The 7,630-nt window shown below is 48.8% G+C and overlaps 2 non-coding genes across 2 annotated transcripts; both read left to right on the top strand.

The window, feature by feature from the left end:
* The first annotated feature begins 2,840 nt into the window (after positions 1-2,840).
* On the top strand, positions 2,841-2,974 carry LOC147684767 (U4 spliceosomal RNA). The gene has a single exon (XR_015300761.1). It is a non-coding gene; the product is annotated as a U4 spliceosomal RNA (small nuclear RNA).
* Positions 2,975-5,750: 2,776 nt separating this feature from the next.
* Positions 5,751-5,884, top strand: LOC147684766 (U4 spliceosomal RNA). Its single transcript, XR_015300760.1, has one exon. It is a non-coding gene; the product is annotated as a U4 spliceosomal RNA (small nuclear RNA).
* Positions 5,885-7,630: the final 1,746 nt, after the last annotated feature.

Raw genomic sequence — 7,630 nt, 5'->3', positions numbered from 1 at the left:
ACCGCCCTCCTGGGATATACTGAGCCGCTGCCCGATAAGGTGCAACGGTATGTTTCATTAGCACTCCTCCTCGCCAAAAGAACAATCACCTGTAGTTGGGGCAGAGGAAGAGCTCCCAAATTTAAAGATTGGCTACACGATCTTATATATTGTCAAGAACAATTGCATAACTATGCTGAACTCTTACCACCTTCCTCTCGCCCACGCGATATATGGGCTCCTCTCCAGATACCACAGCCACAGACACAATCACAGAATCCCGCGCTGATGGGGATGGCGCACACGGCGGGGATGGGAACTGATGCATGTGGGAGATCACGCAGGTCAGGATGTAATAACTAAATGTGACAACAGAGTATAGGATAAAACCATTTATTAGTGCAGCTGTGTGGCAGGAATCAGCACATGTGGGCTCTTTCTCCTTTTAAATTGGCGAACAGTGCTACTGTTACTTCTTTACCCTGTTTTAGATTATAAATGTTCGAGGCCTTTCAATGCCGATAACCATACTTGCCACCTGATGTGGCTGGCCCGATGTGGTTGTAGGCGGCTTGCTGGGTGCCTCGTCCCCGCCTATAATGCCTTACGAAACGTCAATTTGCATTGCCGGCCCGCCAGGGATGTAGGCATCATGCTGTGTATAGAAACTCTTGGCATCAATAAAGGTTTTTGAAACTAAAAACAAAAAAAGAAAAAGGAACTAACTATACATATATTTATAGTAAAATCAAAACGTCTTGGCTTACGCCACACCTAAAAGGACAAGTTACTTACCTTCGGTAACGCCTAATCTGGTAGAGACATGATCTAGCTGCAGATTCCTTACCTTTGAACTTCCAGATGTCAGGCTGGATCTGAAAGATTTTTCTTAGCAGTACCCCTGCGCAGTGGTAGGTGGCATCAGTCTAATCCGCATGATGTCGTCGGCGACCGGTTTGTGGTTGTTGTGACATCTGAGTCGCCAATATAACCTCCCCTGTAATGTGCTGATGTCAGCACTTTTCACAGCTTTCAAAGCCAGAAACACGGAGCCATGAAGTGACTGACCATGGTGTGTTAAAAAAGAGACTAGGGGCCAGATGTAGGTAGCCCAATACCGGTCAGAAACGGCAGAAAATACCGATTTTCGGCCGTTTCCGACCGGTATTGGGCTATGGAGATGTAGGGTATTTTTACCGATTCGGTAAATACCGAATCGGTATTTGCTATTGAATCCTATGGGCTTCAAGGCCCATAGGATTTAATAGCAAATACCGATTCGGTATTTACCGAATCGGTAAATACCGAATCTTACGGAATCGGTATTTTTTACCGATTTTTTACCTACATAGGTTCTACCGATTCTTAAATACTGAATCAGTAAAATTCGGTATTTAAGAATCGGTAAAACCTATTTACCTACATCTAGCCCTAGGGCCCTGAAGGGGAGCAGCCCTAACACTAAAAGACAATTCCGCAGTGCCGACAGGATGAGTGGGTCGGTAAGGAATCTGCAGCTAGACTATGTCTCTACCAGATAAGGCATTACCGAAGGTAAGTAAATTGTCCATCTGATAGAGACATCTAGCCGCAGATTTCTTACCTTTGAACAAATACCCAAGCCCTACCTTCCCCGGAGGTGGGACTGCGGGAAGCTTTAAACCAAGAAATCCTGTAAGACAGAGCACCCAAACAGGCCCACCCTGCGAACCTGAGAATCCAAACAATAGTGCTTAGCACATGTGTGCAGAGATGCCCACGTGGCCGCTTGACAGATGTCAGAAATAGGAACACCACGCTGGAGGGCTGTGGTGGCAGCTTTCGCCCTGGTGGAATGGGCCCTAAGGTCTTCGGGAGTCTGCTTTTTTGCCAAGGCATAACATATTTTGATGCACAGGATAACCCAGCATGGTATGGTCCTCTTTTGGACAGCACACCCCTTTTTTTGCTCCCACATATCCTATAAAGAGTTGGGCATTGTAGGAAAGTAAGATCTGCTTTCACGGTCATCACCACTTTTAGCTGGTGTCATTATGTTTTACCTACTAGACTGACTGGGATCCTGCTAACCAGGACCCCAGTATCTGTGCTTCTACCCTAAATTAAACATGGTGAGTACTTAGGTACACTCCAGATTGGCTACTGGTGTACCCTTGTAAGCAGGGTCGGCTATAGGGCGGAGCGACTGGTGCAGCTGCACTGAGCGCTGACCTGGAGGGGCACACTGACCTCAAGTGGGTGGGCGCTCTATTAGCAATAAATTAAGATTTAAAAACACCTGCTGTAGAGTTCCTTGTGCCCAGCTTTCAGACAGCAACAAAAATGTCAAGGTAACTCTTGAGTTTAATGTTCTTACTAGAGAGAGAGATCAGAGTTCTGCTAGTGAGTTTTTCACTCGTCCTAAAGTAGCGCAGAGGGTTAATATGCTTGCTGCAAACAACAAATGTGTATGCTTTGTTGATAGCTGAGCGAAATAATAAAGCCAGCCTTTACCAGGGCTCTAAAACAAATGAAAGGTATGTGAGAGAAGGGCTGTGGAAAAATGAGGGGCACTTTTGCCAGGTAACAGTCAGGTAATCCAAAGAGGGGGTCATGGGTGGGGGGGGGCGCCAAAATAGATTGTTGCACCAGGCGTCACCAGCGATAAAGCCGGCCTTCTTTGTAAGTCCCTAAGGTACCCAGGGCATAAGTACACCGGGGGTCTCCTATGGGCTGTAGCATGTTTTATGTCACCCATGAGAGACCATTCAAATTGTGACTACACACCTGCCAATGCAGCCTGTGTAAGCTGGTGTTAGCACCACTTATGACAGATATAAGTTTCCTTATATCTCAGGTCACTGCACTTAAAACCTATAAGTAGCTTTGCGCAGTAGCAGTATTGGAGCCCATGTGGTCCAACCGAGGAACGATTATTGCTTATTGAAAACTTTACCCAATATGTCACCCCTAAGACAGGCCTTTCAATCCTGAAGGCAGAATGCTTGGTTCTAAGCATGAGGGTGCCCCTGCATGAGCAGGACACCCCTACAACCTTCGGAGTCCATTCTCCTGTGTTGCAAGTGCATCAGTCATTACGATACTTAGTGCGGCCATGCCACATTGCACGATGACCATCTCTAACCTGGCTGTAACAAACCCTGTTATGTTTGGTATCAAACATGTTGGAATCAACGCCCCACACCATAAACGGTGTGGGAGGTATTATTCCATGCACTGTAAAGCTCCTCCGGGAAGCCCTCAGTGCCCCCGGTACCAGTCTTCAAGACCCAGACAGCAAACTATGGCTGCTGCCGACCACAGGCATGATTCTGCACTCCTGCTGCTGAGCCAAGCTCGAGAAGGGGAAGGCAGGACAATAGACATCCTGTCACGCAGAGGTGTGACCACCTCCCAAACAGGACTTAGTGCATTTGGACAGGGTGAGGGCGCTTGCCAGCGCCACCAAAACTGCTTGAAGGGCACATTTGGTGCTCTCCCTGCATACTCCAGTTCAAACCAGTTCAGGCAGCTGTTGGCTCACGGTCTGGCATGAAATTCGACAAAGGACATGGGAGTATCCTCCCCACTGTGCAGCCCCTCCTCTGGGAAGGACCCCTGAATTGTTCCAGCCCTTTCCTTAGGATACGTAAGGGCTTAGCAGTGGGTGGTTCCTTTGATTTGTCGTGGGACAAGATTCAGTCCAAATACAACTTCAACTGTCTGGGCTCTCTGGACATCCCTCGACTTCACGTTGGGGAACCGAGACTGCAGCTGGAAAGACTCCTGCTGCTCCTGGTCTCGTCGTCCTGCAAGTCTGTTGCAATGTCTGTACCTGTGCATTGTACAGGTTCTTCACAAGGCCTGTGGACATCCAAGACTCCCTCAAGGCCTACACTGTCTTCCTAGCAAGTTGGATGCCAGTATTACTCTTCGGAATCGCTGGAGCAGTATCCCTGTGCACCATGTCAACTTCCTTTGCCAAGGCTTGTTGACTCTGTCCTCCAGAGATCTTTGGGCTCCAAGAAGCTCCTGCCTCAAGCATCCCCTGCAGCGAAGATCTTCACCTTCACTGCAACCATTGCACTGTGGGCCTTCATCCTTTGGTGAGCTGCTCAAGGTCCTCTTGCGACTCCAATTCCTCCGGCCTGTGGGTCCTCTTGAGGGTCTCCTTTTTCTCCAGTGGGCTTCCCTGCTTGCTCGGGCTTGCTCTGACCTACCCCCTCATGGTGAGTCACTTAGACCTTGCTGGTCCTGACACTGCACCTTTTTCTTCAACTACGTTGTTTTCTGCTGCCAAGGCTTGTTGGTGCCCCTGCCGGACACTGACCTCTTGGCCCTCGTCAACCGACGTGGGACAGTTCATGCACGGCTCCTGGACTCTCTATGCATCGCCTGGTCCGTACAGCGGCAACTTCAAGGGCACCGTCAACTCTCCCACAACATCCCAGACATCGGTGGGCATTTGTCTCCTGGTCACTTCTGAGTGGCATAGACCCTGTCCTCTCTGCTTGCAGGTCCCTCTCATCTTGAGTCCACCTTTGGGTTCCAACGGACAATTTTACCTTCTTCATCAGTGGCATCTTTCTGCAGTCCTCCATTGTAGTCTATGGCGGTTTCCGACGTCACTTCATACCTATGCCCCGGCTTCCCTGGTGTAGGTATCCTGGTTCGTGGGGTATCCAGGGGTGGGGAGACTCTCCAACCTTTCATCTTACACTGAGTTTCCTCAGGATCCGCTGAGAAGGGTTCTTCTTTAAAATTGCAATCCCGACTTATCCATTGACTTCAATGGAGTACGCAGTCGTGTTCCCACTCAGCACACAGCCTTCGTGGGGTTCCTAGATACTCACCCTGGGTGGTTCCTTGGGTCCCCGACTCTTCTATGTTTTCTGCGTTCATTCTTGTAGTAAGTCGTGGTTCACATTCCACTATTTTTGTATATAGTTTGGTCTCCCCTTCGAGACCACTGTGTATTTGTGCTATTCTATTCTATCAACAACGTTTTATGTGTAATGTGTTTATATCTCCAGGTAGGAGATAATAGATTGTGTTAGTGAGTGTTAGTCAGCCAGTCAGTCAAAAATCTTTATTCGGCTGAGTATCAGCTAAAAAATAATACATTAAAAAAACGACATTTCAAAGAAATTTACACAATCAAATGTAACCAACCTAATCACTGCTCAAAGAATCATTTTCCATCAATATTCCGGAGCCGTACACTAGAGGAAATGTACTTATAAATCATCAACAAAAATGTCAAGGTAACTCTTGAGTTTAATGTTCTTGCTAGAGAGAGAGATCAGAGTTCTGCTAGTGAGTTTTTCACTCGTCCTAAAGTAGCGCAGAGGGTTAATATGCTTGCTGCAAACAACAAATGTGTATGCTTTGTTGATAGCTGAGCGAAATAATAAAGCCAGCCTTTACCAGGGCTCTAAAACAAATGAAAGGTATGTGAGAGAAGGGCTGTGGAAAAATGAGGGGCACTTTTGCCAGGTAACAGTCAGGTAATCCAAAGAGGGGGTCATGGGTGGGGGTGGCCAAAATAGATTGTTGCACCAGGCGTCACCAGCAATAAAGCTGGCCTTCTTTGTAAGTCCCTAAGGTACCCAGGGCATAAGTACACTGGGGGTCTCCTATGGGCTGTAGCATGTTTTATGTCACCCATGAGAGACCTTTCAAATTGTGACTACACACCTGCCAATGCAGCCTGTGTAAGCTGGTGTTAGCACCACTTACGACAGATATAAGTTTCCTTATATCTCAGGTCACTGCACTTAAAACCTATAAGTCACTTTGCGCAGTGGCAGTATTGTAGCCCATGTGGTCCAACCGAGGAACGATTATTGCTTATTGAAAACTTTACCCAATATGTCACCCCTAAGACAGGCCTTTCAATCCTGAAGGCAGAATGCTTGGTTCTAAGCGTGAGGGTGCCCCTGCATGAGCAGGACACCCCTACAACCTTCGGAGTCCATTCTCCTGTGTTGTAAGTGCATCAGTCATTACGATACATAGTGCGGCCATGCCTCATTGCATGATGACCATCTCTAACCTGGCTGTAACAAACTTTGTTATGTTTGGTATCAAACATGTTGGAATCAACGCCCCACACCATAAGCGGTGTGGGAGGTATAATTCCATGCACTGTAAAGCTCCTCCTGGAGGGCCTCAGTGCCCCCGGTACCAGTCTTCAAGACCCAGACAGCAAACTATGGTTGCTGCCGACCACAGGCATGATTCTGCACTCCTGCTGCTGAGCCAAGCTCGAGAAGGGGAAGGCAGGACAATAGACATCCTGTCACGCAGATGTGTGACCACCTCCCAAACAGGACTTAGTGTATTTGGACAGGGTGAGGGCGCCTGCCAGCGCCACCAAAACTGCTTGAAGGGCACATTTGGTGCTCTCCCTGCATACTCCAGTTCAAACCAGTTCAGGCAGCTGTTGGCTCACGGTCTGGCATGAAATTCAACAAAGGACATGGGAGTATCCTCCCCACTGTGCAGCCCATCCTCTGGGAAGGACCCCTGAATTGTTCCAGCCCTTTCCTTAGGATACATAAGGGCTTCACAGTGGGTGGTTCCTTTGATTCGTCGTGGGACAAGATTCAGTCTAAATACAACTTCAACTGTCTGGGCTCTCTGGACATCCCTCAACTTCACGTTGGGGAACGGAGACTGCAGCTGGAAAGACTCCTGCTGCTCCTGGTCTCGTCGTCCTGCAAGTCTGTTGCAATGTCTGTACCTGTGCATTGTACAGGTTCTTCACAAGGCCTGTGGACATCCAAGACTCCCTCAAGGCCTACACTGTCTTCCTAGCAAGTTGGATGCCAGTATTACTCTTCGGAATCGCTGGAGCAGTATCCCTGTGCACCATGTCAACTTGCCTTTGCCAAGGCTGGTTGACTCTCTCCTCCAGAGATCTTTGGGCTCCAAGAAGCTCCTACCTCAAGCATCCCCTGCAGCCAAGATCTTCACCTTCACTGCAACCATTGCACTGTGGGCCTTCATCCTTTGGTGAGCTGCTCAAGGTCCTCTTGCGACTCCAATTCCTCCGGCCTGTGGGTCCTCTTGAGGGTCTCCTTTTACTCCAGTGGGCTCCCCTGCTTGCTCGGGCCTGCTCTGACTTACCCCCTCATGGTGAGTCACTTAGACCTTGCTGGTCCTGACACTGCACCTTTTTCTTCAACTACATTGTTTTCCGCTGCCAAGGCTTGTTGGTGCCCCTGCCGGGCACTGACCTCTTGGCCCTCGTCAACCGACGTGGGACAGTTCATGCACGGCTCCTGGACTCCCTCTGCATCGCCTGGTCCGTACAGTGGCAACTTCAAGGGCACCGTCAACTCTCCTGCATCCCAGACATCAGTAGGCATTTGTCTCCAGGTCACTTCTGAGTGGAATAGACCCTGTCCTCTCTGCTTGCAGGTCCCTCTCATCTTGAGTCCACCTTTGGGTTCCAATGGACACTTTTACCTTCTTTATCAGTGGCATCTTCCTGCAGTCCTCCATTGTAGTCTATGGCGGTTTCCGACGTCACTTCATAACTATGCCCCGGCTTCCCTGGTGTAGGTATCCTGGTTCGTGGGGTATCCAGGGGTGGGGAGACTCTCCAACCTTTCATCTTACACTGAGTTTCTTCAGGATCCGCTGAGAAGGGTTCTTTAAAATTGCA

The sequence above is a fragment of the Lissotriton vulgaris genome, chromosome 10 (assembly GCF_964263255.1).
Source record: "Lissotriton vulgaris chromosome 10, aLisVul1.2, whole genome shotgun sequence".
In the NCBI taxonomy this organism is placed as follows: Eukaryota; Metazoa; Chordata; class Amphibia; order Caudata; family Salamandridae; genus Lissotriton; species Lissotriton vulgaris.
The sequence above is the reverse complement of the archived record's forward strand: the minus strand, read 5'-3'. Positions and strand labels throughout refer to the sequence as shown.